General features: G+C 41.2%; 1 pseudogene; it reads right to left on the reverse strand.

Annotated features, from left to right (window-relative positions):
- Positions 1–3,544: 3,544 nt before the first annotated feature.
- LOC109934770 lies at positions 3,545–26,552 on the reverse strand (annotated as a pseudogene).
- Positions 26,553–27,118: the final 566 nt, after the last annotated feature.

Raw genomic sequence — 27,118 nt, forward strand, 5'->3', positions numbered from 1 at the left:
GATGAGTTTTTCCAGAAATTTCTGTTTTTGCCTCATGACATGGCAGCATGTTGGGGTTATAGCTGAGACCCACCTTCATTTCATCCTTCAACATTAATACTCAACGTTACAAGAATTCGAGTCGTCCGCTCAACTGAGCATCTGGTAGAACAGCGTTCAACCAGAGAAAGGCGGGGCTTTGGGGATGCCTCACCATGCCCTGAGGGAGGTTGGAGATGTGAACTGTCCATTGGCCATCTCCCAGCCTTGGCTGGCAGCGCACTCTCTCAAAAAGTCGAGAGATGGTACAAAGCAATGCCTGCGATGATTCCATCCAGTCACACATGTGGGGTTGAGGGGTGGGGAGTGTGTAAGTGTGGACAATCTGTGCAGGGCAGGTCCTACCACTGCCACTGCACATTGCTTGTAGCCTCAGTATTGTCCACGTTAAAGTCAACCTGGGCCACAGTCAACAACAAGGATCCATGACACCTGACGCTATCTCCCAGATGAGGACGGGGAAGTTTCTTGTGAACGATGAGCAATGCTGAGCCACTCCAATCTCTTTCATTCTTGAGATGGACAACCTCTCAGATAGGTACAACATAACCATGGTTCAACAATAATAATGACGTCAAAGCAGACATTTTAATAGTGTGCTTAAGCACTTGCAAAGATGTGTCACTCGTGCCATCATCATATCCTTACACCCAAGGGCATTCCTGACAGCTGGGGCCTTACACAGAACTCCCCCTGCTGCTCTGGGAGACTTAGCTGGTCCATTCCAGAGGTTTTTGGGCTTAGAGTTCCCAAGTTGTTTGAGAGTGCCTTGCCCAGATGCAGGTTCATCTGAAACAGAAGGTACAGGTCAGGGGTCAGGAACTTTGGAGTGTTCCTGTGCGTGTAGCTTCTCCTGTCTACTGCTGGCACCAATCTGTGAGAGGAAGGGCGGGGCACCCTAGAATGAGATATCAGAGTTCCTCATCCTTCGTTTGCCTTTGACGGTGACACAGAGGGCCAATGCTACAGTGACAGAGCTTGGATTTTCACATTTCTCGCTGACACTGGGAATGCTGGGCCTTGGTTTCCATGGCAGCAGCCAGCCTGTCAATGGAGGCAACCGGACGCATGTCCACCAAAGCCAGCAGAGAAAGTTGGCCGACTCCGCCATCCTTCGACCCAGCTTACCACCCAGCCTCTGTCAAACCTGCCTGTTGTTGATGAGCCTGCCCCTCCATCGTGGTAAAGTTGCCAATGTTTGAGAGCACTGGAGCATTTCCTCCCTGGGTCAGAGTGAGTACTCGCTCTCTATAGCCCTTGGAGTGTCAGGGACCCAGGGCCATTCCTTCTTCCATTAGCTATGGAGACATGTCGGTGATGTTCTCACCAGACTGTGCTCCCAAGTCTCATCTAATCCAGAGAGGTGAACACCTCTGAGCTTTTGAAGGTTTCAAGCCTCAGGCAGTCAAGTCTCTGTAATGACTATCAAATCACTTTCATTCATTGCAACATGTGAGATCAATTTAAAAACCGAAAGAACTGCGGATGCTGTAAATCAGGAACAAGAACAGAAGTTGCTAGAAAAGCTCAGCAGGTCCAGCAGCATCTGTGAAGGAAAAACCAGAGTTAACATTTCAGGTCTGGTGACCCTTCCTCAGAAGTGTGTGTGTGTGTGTGTGTGTGTTTGTATGTGTGTGTGTGAGATCAATTTGTTCACTTTGTGATGCTCTTTATGATAGAGTTTTTAGTTTTACCTTTTTTCTATAATTGTAACATCTAGTCTTATCTGTTGGTTTATTCTTTCTGCCATTCTCTGACTTTAATTATCCATATTACAGTTTCTGTCTCCCATCTTGGGCTAACTCTTGATATGCTGCATTACCTAAGCTTGATCCCTTACACTACCCGCTTTGTTTAATTTAAAGCCCTCTATACTATTCTAGTTTCAGGGTTCCTTGAGCACTGGTCCCAGCATGGTTCAGGTGCAGACCAGGCCAATGGAACAGCCTTCACATTCCCCAATATTGATATCAGTGCTCCACAAACAGTAACACACTCCTCCCACCCCAATCTTTGGGACAGGTATTCAATATAACACTCTATGTGACCTCTGGCAATTAACTGCATGTTACCCCAGCCATAATCCAGAGAATAGTACCCTCAAGGTTATGCATTTCAATTTGATGCCTAGCTCCTCACACTCTCTAAGCATGAGCTCTTTCTTTGGCCTGCCTATGACATTGGTGCTTGTGTATTGGGACTTCCTACAGTAGATGGAGATAATGATGGAGGGCACTGGGCAAGGGAGCTTCACCAGTAGGTGGCGATGGCGTGGGAGGTCAGCTGGAGTTGAAATGGAAGGGTATCCTCAGTGGGGAAAGAATTGATGGGAAGAAGGAGCAGACAGGAAAAAGGAATTCTTCAGTCTAATATCATATTCATAGTGTAAATAGATCTTGGTTTATATTTAATTTCCCTACTTGTTTGTGATGACCTAATGACAGTGGAATAAAGTATCCCGCTTCATGATCTTTAGGTCATCTGAGTGTTCAAATCTCATGTTACATTTCTGGCACACTCAGCAGGATTCCACAGCGTAGGCATTGCGTCGTGGTAGATGAGGTTGAAAGGTATCTTGCAGAACTGGGGCTGATACCGGAGGAGTTGAAACCAGAGATGTCCAACAGGGGAGGCTGAAGTTGCTCCAGGATTATTGGAGGATCAGGTATTGACAGACAGACTCAAACTTTAGGACCAAACTGGGCGGAGGATCCCCACGTGCATTCTCCTGATGCTACAGAGGAAGGAAGCGATATTCCCGGTCAGATATTCTACTTGCTAATGAATAGGAAGCTGGACAGATTTGGGGAAAGACCAGATGATCTGATAATTGAAGACTGGATAGAAGACACACAGCTCTTTTTGATGATGGAATTTCGAAGTGAGGTAAATCCACCAGGAAATACGGGCAGAGGTATCGATATTCAAAGAAGCTGAATTCAAATATGAGTCAGTGCAGAGAGAGAGAAAGAGACTGAGGGGCAGAGAGAGCTAGCAGCAGTTAACGTGAAAAGAATTGATGTCCACACAACAGTGGAGTTTGAAGGAGTAAGCTCTGCAAGAGATTTAGATCGCAGGGAGCAGAAAATAAATTGTTGGTTTAATACATGGAGTTTTTTTTTAATATTCATTTGTGGTATGGGGGCATCGCTGGCTGGCCAGCATTTCTTGCCCCGTGGTGGTGAGCTGCCTTCTTGAACTGCTGCAGTCCTCCTGTTGTAGGTTGACCCACAATGCCCTTAGGGAGGGAATTTCAGGATTTTGACCCAGTGACAGTAAAAGAATGGCGATATATTCTCAAGTCAGCATGATGAGTGGCTTGGAGGGGATCCCTGCAGGGGTGGTGTTCCCACGTATGTGCTGTCCTTGTCTTTCTGGATGGAAGTGGTTGTGTGTTTGGAAGACGCTGTCTGAGAATCTTTGGTGGGTTTCTGCAGTGCATCCTGTAGATGGTACACACTGCTGTTACTGAGTGTCGGTGGTGGAGGGACTGGACGCTTGTGGATGTGGTGCTGTACAACAAGAAGAGATATTAAGGACCCAAGGTTGATCTAGAGCCACATGAGAAAAATTGAGAGGGAGAAGCAGTCAGCTGGATAGAACCCAAACAGATTCAAGCAGAAAACTAAAGATGTAGAGCAGAGAGACTAAAAAAGTGAAACTGCATTTGGTGTACTTGGGACTCCCACTGAAATTATAATTAAGTACACTAGAAGGGTGGTTGATGTTAGGACTCTTGTTTCCAAATTGAAAGTAAATGTTTACTTTAAAGTTTCACATTTCGGGTGTTGCCAGAAGTTGCACCCCATTAGGAGCCTCTGTCGAATCAGGCCTTTTTCCGTACCTTTCCCCTCTGTGTTGTTCCAAGTATGGACCCCAATCAGGGGCTGATGTGCAAGCGGCAGAAATTTTCTGTGAAAGGAAAAGCGAAATGTCACATTTCTACCTGATTTTAACGAAGCCGTTAGCCTCTAACTGATTTAATTTGATTCATTGTAGTCACATGTACCCAAGTACAGTGAAAAGCTTCGTTTGTGAGCAGTACAGGCTGCACATTAGCAAGCAAGGACATACAGAGCATAGGGTGCTTAGGCAGAGTGAGGCATACAGATTACACTGCACAGGAGGTGTGCGAGACAAGATCAACATTAACAAGATCGATGATCGTGCTTCTAATCAATTAATCCTGATTTTAATGTAATGAGTGAATCGAAAGTGGAAGTCTGGGTGGTTCCATTGCTTCAGATGTGGACAAGGTCAGAAGTCACAACACCAGGTTATAGTTCGACAGGTTTATTTGAAATCACAAGCTTTCGGAGCGCTGTTCCTTCCTCACCTGTTGGACTATAACCTGGTGTTGTGTGACTTCTGACCATCATCTCAGTGCTAGGCTTTGTCGTGACAGTTTAATTTAACTGGGTTATTCATCCCTGCTCCGGGATTCCTGACCAGTTCTAGAATCCAAGTGATGGCTCCTCCCTGTTTATTAAAGGGACCCCAGCAGCAGTTGGAATGGCTACGTCCTGCTTTCTTTGGGAAGACAGAAAAACAATGGCACAAAGATGTGAAAAGTCTGCCTTCAAACCCCTGCCCCCACCCCCTACTCCACTCTCTGACTCCTTTCCCAAGGCTCAATGTGATGGGGGCTGGAAGGGAGGGATTGTTCCCCATGGAGAGAAGGGGGGCCAGCTGCCTAGTTGTGGCTGGAGTCTGCAGAAGCAGTGAGCAGCGGTAGGACACTCCTGAGAACATGGATACAGCGCCTAGGAGGTTTAATCTCCTAAAAAAGGAAAGGAAAGGTCAATCACAAAGCACCTACAGGTGACCGTCCCAACTCTCTGTCTACCCCAGCATTCTCCTGCACAGCATTGTCAAACCAAATTGTCTTGCACCTCTACTTATCCATCCCTCTTGAGAACAATTCTGACATTGTAACAATGGGAAGGGAAAGTTCTTGGAATATATAAAATGTAGTTTCGTAAAATAATATCCCAGCAAACCAGTTGAGGAACAGCTTGCACTCATTCTGATATTTTGTGATCAGAAAAATTTCACCGTAGAGAAGGAGCTTCTGTGGCAGAATGATTGCAGTATCTTGAACTTCTCTATATCATTTTGAATTTGAATGCACTTTACTTAAGGTCGAGGGTGTTAAATCCAAACAAAAGGAAGACAATATTAGATCAAAGGCACAGTACAAAGTGATCTGCTGCTCAGAAGACCGGTAGGCCTAAGCACTCAGAGGATGATATATCAGAGAATTGTGAATTAGAGATTAGTAAGGAAATGTAACAGAAAATACAGAGGCCACTAGCAAGGCAGATGAAAATGACTGAAATATTTCTCTAGTTATGGCAAATTGGAATTACTTACTGAATTCAAAATAAGCCTATTACAGGCAAAGGCATGTGTCACGTTAGGGAATGAGGAAACAGTGGAGAGCTTAAACAAATATTTTGTACACTCCAAAACAAAAGAAAATATAAGAAATACTTTTGGAGATGGCGAGGAACCAAAGGCTGAACTTTACCACAAGAACATGTATCCCAATCCGCTATCCTGCTACTGGTACTCGCCTCGGAGAGATGCATAGCCATACAATAACATGTTTGACTTTGGTAAATACAGTGTAGAGTATGGAATAAAAGACCGTAGGCACATCTCTCCATTAGTGAAAGGCAATTGGTTCCATACAGCTTGAGGATAGCCACACCACAAGCATGGGATAACGTGGGGGGGCAGGATCTCCATGGACAATCAGAGCCAGTACAGAACTGATTAATTGTGTGCAGTTGGCATTATTCTGTACCACATTCTGGATGTTTAATCAACTGAGCTAACTGATGCATCCCTCTAACCCTGGAAATAAATAAATCTCATTTAAATTACCAGGCAGCATGAAATTCTTGTACTACCTGAATGAAAGGAACGACATGGGTTAGCCGCACCTTACTTGCTTTCGGCCTTATATAATATTTCTTCCCACCAGTTTTGACGCATTGACACTATTTAAGTGATGGCATGAATAAATATGGATTCAGCATGCAAAAGCTTAACAGATTACCCGGGAAAACAGCATAAAGCCGAAAAAATTTGTTTGTTTATTTTCTCAAATTTTCTGCTGACCTGCTGAAGGAGCAATACAAATTGGGAGACCAGAATTAGAACAGAAGAATTAGGAGCAGGAGTAGGCTATTCAGATCCTTGATCTTGCTCTACCATTTAATGGCTGATCTCATCTCTGTCTCAGCACCACTTTCCTGCCTGCTACCCATAAACCATTAATTCATTAGTAACTAAAAATGTCTATCCCTCCTTATTGTTTGTTCAATGCCTTGGCATCCACCACACATTGAGTGCCACAGACTCGTAAACCTTTGTCAGAAATAATTTCTCCTCAACTGTTTTCAATCGTCTACCCCTTATCCTAAAACTATGACCCTTCGTTCTCAATTGCCCCACATGTGGAAATATCCTCTGTGTCCTCTTTGAAATTTATTGAGGTGGTTCCTTACCTGCCACAAGGTGGAGCCCTCAGCTTGGACAACTCTCACCACATAGTACAGAAGGTGATCATACACCAGCCCAGTGTTATTGCCCAGACAGGGTATTCAACAGGTCCGTATGTTGGAGGGACAAATGTTGTTAAGGACCAGAACAAGAGTACCTGTTCAAAATGATGGCACAAAACAAAATCATATGCAGAATGAGAGTGATGACCACCAGCTTGATGGCTGAACAGTACTGAAAATAAAACATTACAAAATTACATACAACACAAAAACAGGCCATTCAACATAACAGATCAATGGGAGCGTTCAAGTTTAAAGCAATATCCCTCCCACTTTATTTTATTCAATCATGGGATGCAGGCAACACTGGCTAGGCAGCATTTATTGCCCATCCATAATTGCCCAGAGGGCAGTTAAGAGTCAATCACATTGCTGTGGGTCTGAAGTCACATGTAGGCCAGACCAGGTAAGGATGGCAGTTTCCTTCCCTAAAGGACATTAGTGAACCAGATGGGTTTTTTCAACAATGGATTCACTGTCATCATTAAGATTCTGAATTCCAGATGTTTATCGAATTCAAATTCCACCATCTACCGTGGGCAGGATTCGAACCTGGGTTCCCAGAACGTTCTCCCACTGCTGTCCATCTAAGTCTTTTTCCCTCATGCACCAATCTGGCTTCCCCTCAAATATATCTCTGCTATTTGCCCGAAGTGTGTCTTGTGTTAGCAAGTTCCACATCCTTTCTGTTCCTCGATTAAAGAGTTTTCTCCTGAGTTTCTACCTAGCTTCACAAATGACTGACATGTGGTGTGCTCCCTCTTACACTCGGTGCATGCCACACATCCTAAGTTGTCTAAAACTGTAGAAAGTGCAATCAATCCCCAAAATATCACACCGCTTAGAAATGCAACATTTTGTTTATATTTGGCCTGGCCGCCTGTACTGCCTCTTACTACATAATGCCCAGGTTAACAGTTTGGCTATTCAGGGAACAGCTTTTATCCCATCATCATGGGTAGCAAGTACACTGTACCTGTTGGATAGGATTCTATCTGTGGAAACTCCTTGACTACCTCCCATTACCTCCCTCTACCTTGCTCAGTAACACATTCCATCCCTGTTTCCCTGCTTTCCTCTGAGTTGTGACTGACTGTGGAGAAAACTGTAACTATTCTTCCCAATCCCTGAAGCAGGGGAGGGTCCATACTACTGAGGTGGAGAGCCACAGCAGAAACATGTTGTTAAGATATGGTAATCCAGGAAGCCTTGTTGTCTGCAAATTTCCATCAACTGCAGTTCCAAAACTCTGCCAATGTTGATGTCTCTAATCGACATTTATTTGATATTTTAATAAGTTAGCAATAACTTTGTTTAGTAATAATATAACATCTCCATACCGTCATCAAACACGGGATGACAAAACTCCAACACATTCTCCACCACAGCCAGAAGAGCCAAAACCTTTTCCCAATCATCATCTCAATGTCCTTGATGAATCTGTTTATCCCTGTGAACAACAACGAAGCAGAGAGACACCGTCACTCACTCTGTCCTGTCTTCAGGGCTGCTCGTTTACTGTCAAAGTTCATCCTGAAGATGCCTCTCTAAGAAAGACGCTTGTTTCTGATCTGTGCTGAGATGGACGGACCCGTTATCAGAGTGGGGGAGGACTGACCGTCAAAGGTTGTCCTGTGCTGAGATGAAGAATGGAAAGTGGATCCTGGGAGGTCACAGGAAGCATCGTGGATACGCAAGTTGTTCTGTTTTCTCACCTGCCTTGATGATTGGAAGGAACTGAATGCGTTCAGCAGTTACCTGCAGTTGAATTTGGGATGAAGGCGTTTGAACAGCTTCCCCATGAACAATTAACAGGAACATGCTAGCAGCAAAACTGACCCCAACCACAACCAGCTGTAACCCAGCAATACAAGGTGTTCACATGTGGTTGGTGCAGGAAGCACTGGAACTACTCAAAGACAGATCTTTGACAATTAAAGAGGGTACACTTTTAATCCCATTGTCTTCCCACGTGAAGACGTCATTCAATTCACTCATCTTGTGTTTTCTGAAGGACCATGAAAACCTGTGCCGGAAACTTTATCTGAATTACTTCATATTGTTTCAGTTCTTTCTCAACTTAACATACAGCCAGCTTACACCCATGAGTTCCAGCAGTGTTATTATAATGGGGACCCATTCCACACAGAAATGATCAATTAAATTTATCCAGTAAATTCCAGCCTGAAATGAGACATGATCACTTGAGAAAACCACAGCAGTCTGATACACAAAATATGTGATTACTGTGACATAAAAGTTGTGTGCTTCTATTCAAGTACAATCTAAACTCGACTAGGATCTCAGGCACTGTATTCAGTAACAGGAGACAGGGAAGGGTCCATGAGCCCCACAAAATCATTGCATATTATTAAAAATATAGCAAAATAACTGTCATCAAAATTGCAGTTTTTATTTCGGAATAATTTGAAGTTTTTGACTTCCAAGCTATAACTAGCAATACATAAAAACTCACAACAAATTATCAGGGAAACATACCTGTGTTACACTCACAAGGCCAAGCAGATAAAACAACATGCAAATGCCAGTTGCCAGACAAAAGCGCTTTGATCGTAGGTATGTAGGAAACCTATCCAGCAGAGTTGTTATGACTTTTTCTGGGAAAATGAAAATTGTTGCTTGCAATCAGTAATTAACTAATAACTTACACAGTCCCACAGTTACCTGGCCAGGAGGTACCAAAGCTCAGCAGACCAGAGAAGCAGATGGAGACACATTTCATTTTATCATGAGTTTGCTCTCTCAATCATTGGAGAGACTCTCAGGCTTTCAATCCTTTACAGCATTCAAACCTGAATATTATCACAAGGCTCATTTGTGGTTAAACATGTTTGCACCAAAAACAGAGATTTGACAATGTTGGATCTGTGTTTGGTGAGAAATAATTGAGACCTGGACAAATATGACCTGACCAGGGGAGTCAACACAGATTTATATTGGGTAAACCATGTCTAACAAAACTGATTTGAACATTTTGCAAGAATTAACATGATAGATAAGGGAGTAATAGATAAATAAGAGACATTGGGTTCTGTTCAAGAGCCCATTAAGAGAAATGTAAATATATACTATGGGAGGCATATCTCTGATAAACATGTGATATTGGTTAGCAAGTAGGGAACTGAGAGTAAGAATAATAGATAATTACTGTATTTGGCAGGATGTGACTATATGTTTTCAAAAAATTCTGCACTGCATTATCGATTTTTCACCAATGACTTAAATGAAGAAATGCAAAGCCATATATTGAAGTTTGCTGACAAAATGAAGTTTGGTAGCATGATAAGTCATGCAGAAAGTTGCAAGGAGACATGATTAAGTTAAGTGAATGGGTTAAAATGGTAGATTGTGCTCAATGTGACAAATTTCAAACATCCACTTTGGATTTTAGATATGTGAATTAGAAGTGACACTCAAGGGTTCAGGCATAAAAATCATTAAAAACATGATGGACAGCTACAAAAGTAATCTTAGAAGTTTAACTGAATCTTATCTTATATTTCAATGGGTTGAAATAGAACGCAGTAAACATTGTGTTACAGCTGGAGTATTGAGTTCGGTTCTGTATACCGCTCCTCTGGAAGGATTATATTAAACTCGAAGGAAGTCAAATGAAGGTTCACCAGAATTATATCAGGGTTAAAATTATGAGGAACTGTAGTATAAATTAAGCTTCCAGACCCTCTAGTATAGACGATTATAGGTGAGATGTGTAACATGGTCAAAGCATTTGACAGAATTGAGTCCAGTGGGGAGTTCAGGAAAAGAGGAAATAACCTCAAAATCACAGCTTGACCATGGAGGGGTGATGGCAGGAAGTGCTTCCTCACACCAGGAGTCACAGAAATTTGGAATTCACTCCACCAAAAGGGTGTTGAGGTTCAGGTTCAACTGGAAAATTTCAGAACTGAGATTGACAGACTTGTATTAGACAAGGATATTGTTACTGTGCTCCTGTACAAGAGTAGTGGAAGATGAGGAGAGCTGGGAGAGGATTAAAGGGAGAACTGAGAGAGACCAGTGTGGGAATGAGACTGAGTGTGACTGTGTGGGAGAAATCCTGATAGGAAGCAGTGAGGAGGTTTTATATCATGGATAGGCATCTGAGATCTGTTACATGCTCTTCCTGCCCCCTGTAGTTTCTTCAGGATGTTACATTTTTCCTGGGTGACTTTGTGCATATAGAGTGTCTCCTGCAGCTCCACTTCAAGATTAGGATTTCTAGGACTGTGGGGAAATTGGACTCACTGTGGAGGGTCAGGAAGGAAGAGAACTTTCTGGATCATACATTGCAGAAGGTGATCAACCCACAGGCATTGAGGGGTCAGTATAATAACCTGATAACATATAGAAGAGCAAGAAGAAACAGGAAATTCAGGAGTCCTTGAGAGATATACCACTCCCAAATAAATACTCCTTTAGAAACTGCTGGGAGTGCATCACGCGTGCTCCACTAAGAGTCTAAACTCCCATATAATTTAACTTGTTGCCACATTTGGGGAGATGTATGACAGTTTATGATGTTATAATTAACATTTTTACTTGTGATCCCCTTTGCCAATGGCTCAATGTTATTTGTACAAGCTAGAAAGATGTCAGGTGTTGTTAGTTATTGGTCTGGTTGATTGAATTTTCTTTCAGATTGTAGCAACATACTTTCTGAAAAGTATGAATGTATGTTTGTAAGCAGTTCCACACATGCCATTGTTTCTATGGATATCATTGTTTCTGTGCAGAGTGTGAATTGAATGGGCGGGCATGGAAATGCAATGCGTCAGAAGAGAGGATATTAAGTATGGGTGTGGGTGATGTGTTGGCATATAGTGTATGCAGGGCCATTGGCATTGAGGGGATGGCATGAGTTGGCATGGGGAGTATAAATGGACATGGAGTGGTACTGAGTGGTATTAAATTCAAATAGACTACTGGGGTCATCGGTTCAGGCATGCGCTGGCATTAAATTGGCATGGTTGGGTTGGGAGGGCAAGGATTGAGCCCAGAGGGCATAAAATGCAATCAAACAACTCGGATGCACCATACTGTCCCAAGGCCAATCTGTTTAAACAGTTTACCCCAGCATCGGGCAGACCACACAGGCACCTCCGATCTGTTTCTGGACAGAGTGGACTTCACTTCAGCTCACACCCATCCATCCCAGGATTGAAAACCATGTAATTCCAGGCACTTTCTACTGAGGCCGTGTGGCATGATGGGACATTTCCTGAACAGAGCTACGCATCTCGTTAACACAAGCAAACCATATCATTACATTGTTCAAAAGGGAATTGAGTAAAGATGTGAAAAGGAACAATGAGAAAAGATACATGAGAAGGGTAAGAAAATTCAATGTGGATAGCTGGAAGCAGTTTATAAAGGAACAGTGGAACAGCTGGGCTGTGGTGGGCTTAGTGACTTGCTGCAATTTGTATGAACTTTATTGTTTTGTTAAGTATATCTAAAATTTGAAACAGAGCAATTAATTTCTGCAATAAATGTTCTGGTGAGCCGACATTATTCTAAGAGTTTTTTTTTAAATGTTAGGGTGATTTCCTTTGAACTTTAATGAGGCTGTTAACTCATTTAAAGCAACCCCATTCTCGATTAAGACGACGAGCAGAGAATTGATACAAGGATATTGAACATTCATTCAGTCATTCACTAAGAATAGTTTATCATCTTCTATTATAATTCAAACCCACAAAGAGAATGATTAAAACATGTCGTTCTTACCCAAAGCTGCAAACAGAGTGTCGATTGCCAAAGTGACCAGCATGAGGAAAAATAAAATTGACCATAAGGGTGCCCACGGCAACTGTGCAGCAATCTCTGGATACGCAATGAAAGCCAAACCAAAACCTGATATGGTAAAAGTAATTGTGCTGTAAGGAGAGAATAAAGGTCCGTCTACTTTAACCAACAATGTGTAAGGAGGCCACTCTCGAAAGAGTGACCATTGTGACATTTTCCCTTTATCAATCCATCTCGGGACAGCATTGAGTAATATTGTCAATTCAGTGCCAGATTTGAGCTGTGGAAACATTTCCAAAATGTTATCTTCACAGTGTGCATATTTTTCAAAACTATATATTGACATAAAATATTGTTTCAATTTTTTTTAAATTGAGACTAATTATTAACTCGACAACTGTTTTTGAGAGCAAGTCTAAAACCTTGGACTCAATTTTAAATGCAGCTAAGGCATACTCAGATAGCCCATTCCCGTTCATTGTGTAGCAGCTAGCTCATTAATGTGGTGCCATATGATTCTTGATTACTCTGGGCAGTAGGCTTTATCTATGTTGACTGTCAGCTGCATGCATCAACAGGAAGCTGCATTGCTTGCAAACGTTTAATTCTACTTTAAGACAGACCAGCTCCTCAAAGGCCAGGTTTATTATCGCTGCACAAAGTGATGTTTCAAAAGGCCATCTGCTCTGCATTAGTTTCGAGTAAAAGTTTAACGTTCCACAGTGAATACAGGATTTCAGAGAATGTGCTAAATGTCTTGATGTATAGGAAACAAAATGTTCTATCTAAATAGGGGACAAAAGGCACTCCTGAAATACACTGAAAAGGCAGTAGGAGAAGTAATAGTTGGATTCATTCCCAGATTGTTGCTCCGAGAATGTGGATGTTGTGCAGGAAGATCTGACACAAATGTCCTGAGTGATTTTGCCTCCAAATGACCTCTTAAAAAAAAGTTGACTCACCAACTTCTCAATTCCCCACTCTTGTCAACCAATTACCTTTAACCACGATCAAGACTTAATGATAAAATCCATGTTTTTTACCCTTGCAGTCTCATCATATTGGAAATCTTGCAGCTGATCAACTAATTTGGAGTTATTCGGGCTGCTAAAACACATTGCCTCTATCTTAAAGCATAGCCAGTTCCCCAAATAAAAGACAGGTTTGTCCTGCCCAAACCATTTTGTTCCAAATTTCATGGCTATCCTACAAGTACATCCATGACTACAACAGCTCAATCCATTGTTACAGCCCATGCTGTGCCTTTTTTTTATAGCTTTAGGGATTATCGACTCACCCAGTAACTCCCTTCTAATATACAAACCCGCTCCTGTGACATTCTCCTCTTTAATCCTCTACATGGTGAGTTTTTTTTTAAGCACTTCTATCCTGTAAGTGACCATTACTCAGTTGAGGCACCTTCTAAAATCACTTGACGGTGACCAAAGCTCTCGCTTTTGTCAAACTCTGAAAACTCCTGGTTACCTCACACAACATCTATGTAAATCAATACCACAGTCATCAGAACAGAGGAAAGTGGAAATGATATTTAAGAACTTCCATGCATTAGTCCCCATGTAATGAGTAAATGTGAGAATTTTGACTTGCTCACCAATGTCTCAAGAAAGATCAAAGAATGGTTACAACACAGGAGGAGGCCACACAGTCCATCATACCTGCGCTGGCTTTCCAGAAGAGCAACGCGCTTTGGTTGCACTTCCTTGCCCTTCACCCATGGGTGTGTAAACTATTCTCCTCAGGTAATGAGCCAACTCTCTTTTGAAAGCCATGGTTGAATCTTCCTCCACTACGGTCTCAGGCAGTGTATTCCAGATCCTAAACATTCGCTGTGTAGAAACCTTTTCCTCATGTTACCTACGGCTTCTTTTGCCAATTGATGTGAATTGGTGTCCTCTGGTACTTGATCCTTACAATTAGGGACCAATTGCTCACTATTCACTCTGTTCAGACCCCTCATGATTTTGAATACACTGATATTCTTTTAATCTTCTCTCCTTCAAGGACAGCAGGCAGAATTTCTCCAATCTATTCACGTAACTCAAATTTCTTCTCCCTGGAATCAATTCCTATGATATTTATCGGTATGCTATCCAATGCCTTCACATCCTCCAATAGTGCTTCATAAAGTCTTTCCTAATGTCCTGACCTGGACACTAAATTCCAGTTGTGGCCATAGCCGTTTTCTATTCATAAAGCTCAGAATCCTTTTTTCTTCACAACCATTATCTCAACCTCCTCTTCCAGCTTCAAACTTGTGCGTGTTCACATTCAACTCCCTCTGATTTCATAGCCTGGCACTTGTGTGATCTAAATGTTAGTCAAACTTACAAAGCCAAGCCTTAACACAATCAAGGTCTTGCTGCACATGAATTGGAACTATGGAGTCACAAATGGCAATGAACATTCTGTGATCAACAACAGACATCTCACTTCTGATCTTACATGGAGGGAAGACCGTAGACGAAGCATCTGTGAAGACGGCTAATGTTAGGAATTTCTGCAGTTAGGGCGCAGGCTGGTTCCAAGACCGCCACAATCTGACATGCAAGGCCATCTTGTAAGCTAGCATTATGGAAACATGTAAAGTCTGATAGTGGGCAACCTTTTTATTTTCCTGCTGTGTAAAAAGTTTAGTCTGCGATGAAGTTGGTAAGATACCATGTACCAAAGAGTATAAAAGTGGAACAATTTTCCTTCAAACTTTATAATCCTCTTGTAAAAGTTATAAAGCCTTTCACTACATTGGGACCCTAGAGACCCAAAGCTATCACTCTGACCTTAGGAGCCATATTGCAATAAATGGCTTGTATTGACATAATCTGCAGACCAGATCATACTGTCATTTATCAATGTTGATTAGAACCATTTGTGCCTGAATTATTTAATGGTTACTGTTGCAGTACTGACTAATATTTGTTGTAACCTTGGCCGAGAGAACTTAGTTAACCTGGGACTTCCCCAATTCCTACCTACAAAACCACCCCAACCCCAGACCATAACTCCAAACATTTTGGCTCCTAAATTATATCCCTTCAGTTGGAAGTTCACTTAGCAAACTTATTTAAAATTTTCTTGTAAAGCATCACAACATTTAATGGAACTCCAAACCTCTTCAGGACTGATCTCCTCTAATTTGTAAAAGTCAGTTTAGTTCATTATGCAGCTATAACAATCAGATCCAGACTTTGCCAACAGGATGTGATTGGTGAAATGCGAACATGTGAAAAAGAGGCAGGAGTCATCCATTCTGTTCCTTGACCCATCTCTACCATTCAACAAGATCATGTCTAATCTGCCTGTAACCTCAAATCCACATTCCTGTCCACCCCGTTAACCTTTCACCCACTGCTTAACAAGAATCTATCCAACTTGATGTTAAAAAGTATGCAAAGACTCTGTCTCCACCATCTTTTCACAAGCGAGTTCCAAAGACTTTCAATTGTCTGTGAGAGAAATGAAATCACCACATATTTTAAATGAGCATACCTTTATTTCTGACACATAGTTCTAAATTCTTCCATGAAGACCCATCAGGGTCTTAAATGTTTCAATCAAGTAACTTCTCATGTTCCAGCAGATATAAGCCTAGCCTGCCCAACCTTTCTCATAAGCTATCTTATACATTCCAGCTAATAAACTAATAAAACTTCTCCAAACTGCTTCCAATGCATTTACTTCCTCTGTAAATAAGGTGACTGTACATAGGCAGTCTCACCAACGTCCTACATAACTGAACAATAACCTACTTACTTTTGTATTCAATTCCCACCACAATAAAATATAACATTCTATTAGCTTTGTTAATTACATGCAAAGTTTGCATATTAGCTGTTTTTGTAATTCATGCAGCAAGACAGTCAAATACCTCTGCAATTTAGAGCTCGGAACTCCTTTGCCATTTAGACGAGATGTTTCATTTGCATTCTTCCTGCCAAAATGGACAATCTCATCTTTTCCCACATTTATCACATTTTGTCTACTTACTTCAGCTATCTATATCTTTTTGTAGCCTCCTTATGTCCCCTTCTCAACTCACTTTTCTAACTATTGTGATGAGACTAGGGCTTTAAGAGGTGTATTTTGTCCTGTTTTTATTTTATGAAGAAAGGTTGACATAGAGAGACCAAGCAGTCTGCTCACGGCTAATAACGTAAACAGCTTGTGAGACCTTGGGGTTTTTAAAATTCTTTTTAAAAGTTGGAACAATAGAAGCAGACTGAATGGGTGGGGGTCAGGCTCAAACAGAAGAAGGATTTTTAGTTTAGTTGTTCAGTAGCATTTGCTGCTGGGATCTCAAAGCTGATGTGGAAGCTATTTTTCTTCTCTCTGTTACAGCTAAAAGTCAGGGGTTCTCTTCCTGCTGCGAGAAATGCCTGTGAAACAATCTATTTCACTGAATTTGCCTTTGCCAAAGGTGTGTTTATAGGATGTTATAATATTGAAACAGTTACTATTTAGTAGTTAAATAATCTATTATTCTGCTAAGTTTTCCAATACAGTTAAATTATTCCCCATTTCTTCTCTCTTTTCTTGTCTTTTAACTGCAGTGTATGAGAAAAGTGTGCTTAGCTTCAAGACTGCTATTTTGACCAATTGAATTGCATCTGGAACGCGACACCTGGCACTTGCCTTTAAAATAAGAAAATGTTAGGGTGTAGGCTATTTCCTTGACATGGTTTGAGGGGGTTTGGTCTAGTCCATAACATTATCCTGATGTTGTCAACAAATATGGCGACCTTGATCTGCATCTCTTCATCATAGTCATTTATATAAATTGTAAACAGTTGAGGTCCCAGCACCGATTCTCATGGAAGAGCATTTGCCAACCTTAAAAAGACCCAATTATATGTACTCTCTGCTTCCTGTTAGCCAGCCAACATCTTCTACATCACAAGCTTTAACTTTCACGACAGCTTTTGTGGCATGTTGTCAAATGCCTTCTGGAGGTTAGTACATCTCAGATTACTCTTTATCAGCAACACATAAACCCTTCCTTAAAGAACTTCAACAGATTAGTCAAACATTATTTCCCTTTCACAAAACCATGTTGGATCTTCCTCGTTATCTAAAATTTATCTAAAATGTCCCAATATGATTTATAGCTTGTAATATTTTTCCGATGATAGATGTTAACTTAATTGATCTGCCTTCTTTCTCCCTCTCTTTTTGAACAAAGCAGGTCCATTCACTATCCTCCAATCCAATGGTACCTTTCCTGAATTGAGGGTGCTTTGGAAAATTAAAGCAAATGCATCAACTACATCACTAGCCACTGCTTTTAAAACATGAGAATAAAGTCAGTCAGGACTCAGGCATGCGTCAGATCACATTCCAACGACTTGTTTATTATCACTTCTCTGTTGATTGTGATTTTCCTGAGTTCCTCCCTCCTTTCCGCTCCCTGATGTATTGCTACTTCTGGAGTGTTACTTGTATCTTGTCTGATGCAAAATATCTGTTCAATTAATTTGCCATCTCTTTATTTTCCATGATTAATTCTCCAGACTCAAGTTCTCTATGACCAATGCTTAGTCTGTTCATTTTTCTTTTCTAAACATTTATAAAAATGCTTACTACCTGTCTTTTTATTTCTGGCTATCTTTCTTTCCAACTCTAATTACTCCTTGTGAATTACTGTTTCATCATTCTTTGCTGTTTATATTCTGCTGAGTTTTCTGACCTGCCACCTCTCTTTCCGCAATTAAGTCCTTCTTCTTTAAATTTGACACGATTTTTAAATTAACCATGAATGGTGGGTCCGTCCTTAAAATTTTTATTTCTCTTTAAAATGTATATGTTGTGTATATTCTGAAAATCCCACTAAATGGTTTTTTCTGTGTCACTATTGAACTGTCCTTCAGTCTAATTTGCCAATTCAATTTAGCCAGTTCTATTTTCCTGCCGTCATAGTTGTCCTTATTTAAGTTTGCTAACATATTTTACCCTCACTTCTCCTGCTCCAAGCTGAATATAAAATGCTAGCTTGGAGCAGCTTCAGCAAGAGATTAGGCATTAATCCTTCCTTGTTGCACAATACCAGGTCTGGTATAGCTTGTCCTTTTCGTTGGCTTCCGAACTTGCTGTTCTATGAAACTATCCTGAAACCATTCCTTGAACTCCTCAACTAGGCTACCTTTGCCCATCAGCTTCGCCACAAGTTTGGAAATATTTTAACAGAAGACAGCAAATTGGACGCTGCATTTACCTGATCGTGCAACCTCTGAGACGGGCTTGTCTTGTACAAGAGCCATGTGTCCAAGAATGGAGAAAACGACAAATCCAGCAAACACATTTGTAGCACAATTAACGACACAGACAATGATGGTATCTCGGTAACAGTTGTTGTGGAACTTGTTGTAGGATGACAATGCTATTAAAGTACCAGAACCCACAGAGGAAGTAAAGAAAATTTGGATTGCAGCATCCTTCCAGACCTACAAAATAGAAGGAAAACAACGACCAGCATCAGGAAATCACACTGAAGTTCGTTGAACAGACAAAATTGCACTAACCACAAAAAACTTGGAATGGGTTTGGCCCCCAACTTAATTGGGGCTAAAAAAAAAGAACTTCCTGCTGATAATTGGTATTAAATAGTGTGGTCACTATTATATCCCTCTGTCTATTAGTCATGGCTAAATTCCTTCCAGATGCGTTGATGAATTTCCTCTATAAACCATGTTTTAGATTAAATGGTTTGATTCTTTCCTTGTAGCACATTGACTGGTACTCAGCAACCTCTATTCTTTCATTCAAAACAGCAGCCAAGGACTGATTTAAAATACCAAAATAGAGGCTTTTATCTAAAGAGAACAAAGTCTGTCTATATTAATAATTAGATCTGAACATTGGTTAAATACTTGTTACAAATCTGATTTTCCAATTAAATAAAACTTTAGTTAAAAAAATGACTCAGACATATTTACGTTGGTCTGACAATTAACTGAAAAAAAATTGATGGATTTATTGTACGATATTAAAAAAAAAATCGGTCACAAGAATGGAATACAGCAGCCATTTCATGATATTCCATCCCATCCTGTCCACTTTTTTTCTGTCTGTTTCCATTCATTTTAAATGCAAAGAACTGCGGGTGCTGGAAATCTGAAACAAAATCAGAAATTGCTGGAGAAACTCAGCAGGTTTGGCAGCATCTGTTGAAAGAAAGCAGAGTTAACGTTTCAGGTCCAGTGACCCTTCCTCAAAACCAATTCCATTTCACTCTGTTGCATCCTACATTGTGCCTACCTATCTCACCCCATTCTGACCATTTTCTCCAATTCTTTCACAATTTGTTGGTATTAAAATGTCAAATTTAGCAAGATCTCAATGTAAAGAGTCTGGATATTGCTGCAACCGAAATTAGAGATGACATTTTAACTGCCACAGGGTAGCATGTGTTTGACAATAGTCATGAAGTTCAATCTTTGAATATTGCCAGCTTGTTTGAAACCCAACATGATCCTGCTGTCTTCCAGTTTTGACCAGGTCATGTCTGAAGTCCATAACACCATAAATTACAGGAGCAGAATTAAGCCTTTTGGCCAATTGAATCTGCTCCAGTATATGATTTTGGCTGATATGTTTCTGAACTGAATTCTCCTGCCTTCTGCCCTGTAACCATTGATCCCCTCAGTAATCAAGAGCCTATCTATCTCTGTCTTAAGACACTCAATAATTTGGCCTTCTGTGGCAATGAGTTCCACAGATTAAACACCCTCTGGCTGGAGAAATTCCTCCTCATCTCAGTTCTACAGGGTCGTCCTTTCACTCTGAGGAAACATCCTCTCTACATCCATTCAACCCAAACCTCTCAGTATCCTGTAAGTTTCTAAGAGGTACCCCCTCATCCTTCCATGTTGCATTGAGAACAGACCCAGAGACTCAGCCACGCCTTATGTGACAAGCCCTTCAATCCCTGGATCATTCTTGTGAACCAATCATATGAAACAACTCGCTAGTGTGTTGGATCTTTAGTTTGAACATGTAAATAGCCAATTAATCCAAACTTAGGACCAGCGTCCTGGCATTAACAGCTTGTGCATAAATTTGCCAGGATGAATAAATTGAGATCACCGTGGAGATTTATTACCGAAAGAGGCTGTCAAGCCTGAAATCCTTCATAGAAGAAAACTGCTGAGCTGCTTCTCTGTCTATGTGAGAGTCCTGCACTCCCAGGACTGTTTCTGAGAGTGCAGTTTCACAGCTGATTTCAACTTTTTCAGACATCTCAAATCCTGCCAAGATGGAACGCTAGAACTTAAATTCAATAAAAATCTTGGATTAAGATCCGGACCTGCATGGGTTTGACTCCCAACTGCCCTCAAGGCAGTTCAGAATAGATAAAAAATGCTGGCCTGACCATCAATGTCCACATCCCTTGAATGAATATACAGAAATATCTCACTTTGATCTGGACTGCCATGCTGGGAACTTTTCCAGCTCCAACTGGGACCTCTGATGGCGAACAGGAGGGACACCAATACCAACAGCACAAGGAGAAACACAGCAAACTTCTCCACAGCCACATGCCTCTCCATCACACAGAGATGGTGCACACAGAAATCCAGTTCCAGGGAGGATGTACACCTGGCACAAGGTATACAAGTGGAGGATTAGCTTCCTCGATATGACAGACAAATAGTGCCTTCAGAGAGTCAGACTTCTGTGGCATGTCTTTGCTGATATCCACAGTCTTCTGGAAGAAGGTGGTTGAAGTGGGTATGTATTATCAGTCTTGTCCAAGGTAAGCACAGCCCTGAACAGCTTCACCTCCAGACTCCTGCAGGATTTCACAGTTAACTGCCCAAAAATACGTCTCTCACATGTGCAAGGCTACATTTGCCAAGGGTACACCTCATATCCACGTTGATACTGATGAGGCCCTCAGGCGTAGAAATTCATGCCATGGCTGATAAATGGACCCGTGGAAAATATACATGTGGCATTCAAGACAACCTCAGATCCACCTGTAATATTTGACAATTTCCAGGTATTCCACTCCATCAATGTTCAATCAGCACCTGAACAGTGGAAGATTTCATGTATATGAAGGTTTTATTCCAAGGCATTCTGGAAGCTTCTCTGGCGTCTTTATTCAGCACTATTATTCCCAGAGACCTGCAAAAATGCAAAGCTATGTACAATTCTGTGGAGATAAGATCTGGCTTCCATGGATATAGGTATAATATCCGTGAGAAACCTTGTGACTGATGCAAAGGAAAGTTACAAGTATCACACAAGCATAAGGACAAGCATCAAGCAAGACATTTAGTTAGTAAAGATGTGATTCAGTTCCCAGGATAAATCTGCAGGTGCCCTTCAGTAGTCACCAACAATGGTGTCCAGGATAGTAGAGCTCTTGCACAACATAGCACTGCAGAGAGGACAGGAACTTCTGAAGGAAGAAGTCGCTAACCATCCAGCATCCTTGGAGGACCAGGAAATTTAAAAGCAGGAGACCTAAATGGTCAGAGTAGCTCTCACCACTTAAGTAGTTCTCAGAGATTTCTACACTACAGCCATTGGCATCATTCAGCTAATCAGAGTATACGAACCCATAAGGTACTCCAATACAATCCCACTGACACCCCACTCCCACTCCCACTCCCACTCCCTCAATACAAACATTCCAACAGACAAAGCATTCTTTATGAAGGCCACACACTTCGGTCATCATCCACTCTGCTCATACCCTTCACCTGAAGATTACTGTCCACTTTGGAGGGCAAATGGCAAAGAAGATTTGAAGAGCTTAATTGTTGAGATTTTCATGCATGTCATGAAATTTCCATCAGTATAGCATTTCAAACAGATCCCTTTGTTCAATTCAATCAAAAAGTCTTCCTCTTCCATTTTATTTTATGAAACGTATCTGGGACTGTCCTTGCAGCTTCAGCAGATGTAAAGGTAGGCTGTTTGATCATCCCCGGACCCTGATGTCAATACCCATGGCTGAATCACACAGTCACAGCCAAACCCACTTGACTGTAGACATTCCTACTGCAAGCGGATCAGTTCACAAAGTTCTGCCTTTGTTTTCCTACATTTGAACAGTAAAACAACAGTAGCAGGTTACTCTTTAAAATGTTTAACTTTGGTATGCAGCAAAATGAGAGCTTCACTCAAAATCACAGCTGAAATTCTAAGGATTGAACTGACGTACTTAACTGAGCCTCAGCCAGTTTGGAGAAGTCTGATTGGCTTCCAATGTAGAACTCAATTCCTTTAGAGGCTCCCTCCAGGGTGACCCCTCAGATCAGGAGTATGGTCAGAACCACGTACAGGAATGTCGCAGTGAAATAAACCACCTGAACATGGAAAATAAATTATTAGGTGTTCCCATATTCCCCATCTAAAGCATTCAAATTAATTGAAGGTTGAGGTAATAGGATTTTAATCAATGCAGAGAATGAATCAGGATTGAATTAGAAGAATAATAAATAGATGAAGTACATATTTGAAATTGAGCTGCATATTGCAACTAAATTTAAATAGCACAGTATTTTTCTAAGTTACTATATATACTCATGTAAAAGTTATATTTCTAAGGCTAAGAGTTTAGTTTCACAGGAGTGAGATTTTGGAAAGATTGCAATCTGTCCTGTCCGATCGACGTACTTTTGTCATGTCAAAGACTGTTCCCGTCAACCCTACCATTAACAGTAGTGTGAGGGGATAAAATGGTTTGTAAGCAACCGCAGGAAGCTGAACAGACATCTCTGCTGATGTGCTGTTCTATATTGTTATCCAGTAGGCTTACATCATAGCCTGTTTGATTTTATGCTTGAAGTGGGGGTTAAGTACGAAGAATTTGTACTTTTCGGCTGTAAGTCAGGATTCAACACATACATGAGGTATAAGAAATTCCCCAGAGTCCTAGTATCAGTGACTGTAACCCTTAGAATGAGGGAGACATTGCAGGGACTTGGGGGGATTTGCTGCTGTTCTTTCCCTCAGGAGAAAGATCTTCAGATCTCCCTCAGGCCTGAAGTGTTGATGAATTATGGATCTCCCACTCCCCAGACAGACACTGTTAACATCACCTGGGAGATAAACCAGCTATTTCACAAATGATTTGTAAATTCTAGTTTCATTGTTTCAGAAATCTGTACTTTGTCACTAGTTATAACTCTATTCATCACCAATCATTTACCTTTCCTGATGATTTGATTCCTCTAAATAACGCTGCTCCAACCATCAGCCAGGCCAGAAGCAGACAGAGAGTTAAATACCAGACTATGTCCCCAGTCTCATCCATTGAAGGTGTATGGCGTAAAACTACTTTACTGAACAAAATGACAGAAATCAATTTGAATAAGGTCAAAGTTCATTGCACACAGAAGTTTTCTAACATTAATAGATTTTATATAGATATTTCGCAATTAACCTATTCAAAGATGTTATTACATATCTCTGAAGAAGGTGGGACTTGAACTCAGAACTCCTGACTACGCCTGTACCACAAGGGCTCTTCAAGGTTTTCTTTCACACTTTGAGCATTGATGAAATTTCCTGAGGTTCAAATTTGATTTGAAGACATTCATAACAATGATTTGCTGACTGCCTTAGCATGCATAGGAACACAGGAACAGAGGGAGACTATTTAACCTCTTCATTGACTTCCTGACCATACACAGAGATGCAGGAACAGAGGGAGGCTATATATGACCTTCAGCCTGCCCTGTCATTGAATGAGACTGTAGCTGATCTGGGACCTGAACTCCACCACCTCACCTTTGCCCTCACTCCTAAATAAAATAGATACTGGCCTGGGATGAATAAGGATATCCAGCAACTCATGGAAGCACGTGCCAAAGGCAAAACTAACCAACCCCAGCAATGCAGGGAACCTTTATATCTACACAATGTTCTTTCACTCCTTGAAGAAAAATAACAGCTGACTTATTTACAGCACACGGGGAAGTTTACATCCTTGTGACTGATAACTTCTCCAAATTTCTTGTTGTTTGATGAAATAATGCCTGCCATTTTCAGTTTGTTTAGCGTATTGGAGTGGATAGTATCTGACAATGGATCACAGTTCTCTGGGAAACCATTCGAAGACATATCTGCTAAAGGAGGAGAGACTCATGTCACAGTGTCTCCCCACTATCCATGCTGAAGCCATGTAGCATTACATATAGTGCATACCATCAAAAAACCATGCTCATCAAGTGTTGAGCATCAAAACAAGATGTTCACATTGCTCTGCTACATTTTCGTGCAACACCGATGGAGAATGATATCCATCCTCTGTACAACTTCCGTTTGAAAGGCAAGTGTTAACAATCTTGCTTCGCAACCAATTGTCCAATCATTTTGAGGTTCAAGATGTTCTTCTTCAATATCAAAGGAGAATCAAAGAGAAGCATGACCAGCCAGCAGGTCAAGGACGACCCTAATTATAAGCCAGAACAGTGAGTGCAAGTCAGAAATGCAGTCACAGATACCTGGGTAGTGGCAAAAGAAGGTTTATGATTGTCCAATGATGCTGAGTGACAGCAACTAGCTGCAAGACAATTGGATTGTCATCTGAGAGCAACTATATCTCAGCAGACAGATATATGATCACCAGGTCAGCATGAGATGTCAGGTGAGCCTGACATCACTGGTGGGCAACTTGTTGAAGGGGATCCTTAGGGACAGGATTTAAATGTATTTGGAAAGGCAAGGACTGATTTGAAATAGTCAACAAGGCTTTGTGCATGGGAAATCGTGTCTCACTAACTTGATTGAGCTTTTTTCAGATAGTACGAAGGGGACTGATGAGGGCAGAGCAGTGGACGTGATCTATATGGACTTCAGTAAGGCATTCAACAAGGTTCTTCATGGTCGACTGGTTAGCAAGGTTAGATCGAATGGACTACAGGGAGAACTAGTCATTTGGATATAGAACTGTCACAAAGGTAGGAGGCAGAGGATGTTGGTGGATGGTTGCTTTTCAGACTGGAGGCCTGTGACCAGCGGTGTGCCACAAGGGTTGTTGATGGGTCCACTGCTTTTCGTCATTTATATAAATGATTTGGATGTGAATGTAGGAGTTATGGTTACTAAGTTTGCAGATGACACCAAAATTAGAGGTGTAGTGGACAATGAAGAAGTTAATCTCAGAGTACAATGGGACCTTGATCAGATGGGCCAATGGGCCAAGGAGTAGCAGATGTAGTTTAATTTAGATAAATGTGAGGTGCTGCATTTTGGAAAGGCAAATCAGGGCAGGACTTATACACTTAATGGTAAGGTCCTGGGGAATGTTGCTGAACAAAGTGACCTTGAGAGCAGGTTCATAGTTCCTCTAAAGTGGGGTCCCAGGTAAACAGGATAGTGAAGAAGGCATTTGGTATGCTTGCCTTTAATGGTCAGTGCATTGAGTATACGAATTGGGAGGTCATATTGCGGCTGTACAGGACATTGGTTAGGCCACTTTTGGAATACTGCGTTCAATTTTGGTTTCCTTGCTATAGGAAGGATATTGTGAAACTTGAAAGGATTCAGAAAAGATTTACAAGGATGTTGCCACATTTGGAGGGTTTGAGTTATCGGGAGAGGCTGAATTGCCTGGGACTAAATTCCCTGGAGCGTCGGAGGCTGAGGGGTGACCTTATAGATGTTTATATAATCATAAGGGGCGTAGATATGGTAAATAACCAAGGTCTTTTCCCTGGGGTGGGGGAGTCCAAAACTAGAAGTCATAGGTTTAAGGTGAGAGGGGAAAGATTTAAAAGGGACCTGAGGGGCAACTTTTTCATGCAGAGTGTGGTGCGTGTATGCAATGAGCTGCCAGAGGAAGTGGTGGAGGCTTTAAAAGGCATCTGGATGGGTATATGAATAGGAAGGGTTTAGAGGGATATGGGCCAAATGCTGCCACATGGGACTAGATTAATTTAATATATGTTAATTTAGCATGGACGAGTTGGGCCAAAGTGTCTTTTTCTATGCTGTACAGCTCTATAACTTTTAAGTTATGTGGAAGTTTGAATTATTAATGTTGTTAACACTGTTTCTAAGTATTCCTATAATTATTGAATTGACAACAAATACCTGTATGAAACAATATATATCTCCGAGATTTCTTTCCTTTGGAAAAAGGGCTGTGCTGTGTTATATCTCAACATAACTGTGTGACATACCTTTAAGGAACATGGTCATGGTGCCAGCAATATATCATGGCATGTGACTGAATGGTATAAAGTTCTCAGTCCTCAGTCTCCTTCTTACTGAGTTTTGTCCTCTTTCAGCATGACATGCTGAGAGAAGCACATTACAGTGCATTTGAATTGCTTAGCTTGAGTCCAAACACACAAGTGCCAGTGATTGTGCTGGGTATATGTAAATACAAGGAGCTACAATAAAAGTCCATTGAATTCTTTAAAGCCACATTGCCCACATCAAGTACAAGTGTTGTAGGAGCTAACATAAATATCATAGTGTGATATTTGCAGATCACCAGTATATCACATCAAGGCCAGAAATAGATAATAATCAAATAACTAATAATAATGAAGAACTTAAGGTAACTAATATCAGCAGGGAAAAAGTATTGGAGGAACCTAAGTGATGAAAAACTAATAAATCCCCAGGTCCCAAAGGAGTACATCCTACTCTGAAAAGAGATAATGGACCAACTAGTGAATATTTTTCAGAATCCCCTATAGTTTAGAATGCCATGAGTGAATTTGAAATTAGCAAATGTAACATTATTTTCCAAGAAAGAA

The sequence above is a fragment of the Rhincodon typus genome, chromosome 14 (genome assembly GCF_021869965.1).
Source record: "Rhincodon typus isolate 14 chromosome 14, sRhiTyp1.1, whole genome shotgun sequence".
Classification (NCBI taxonomy): domain Eukaryota; kingdom Metazoa; phylum Chordata; class Chondrichthyes; order Orectolobiformes; family Rhincodontidae; genus Rhincodon; species Rhincodon typus.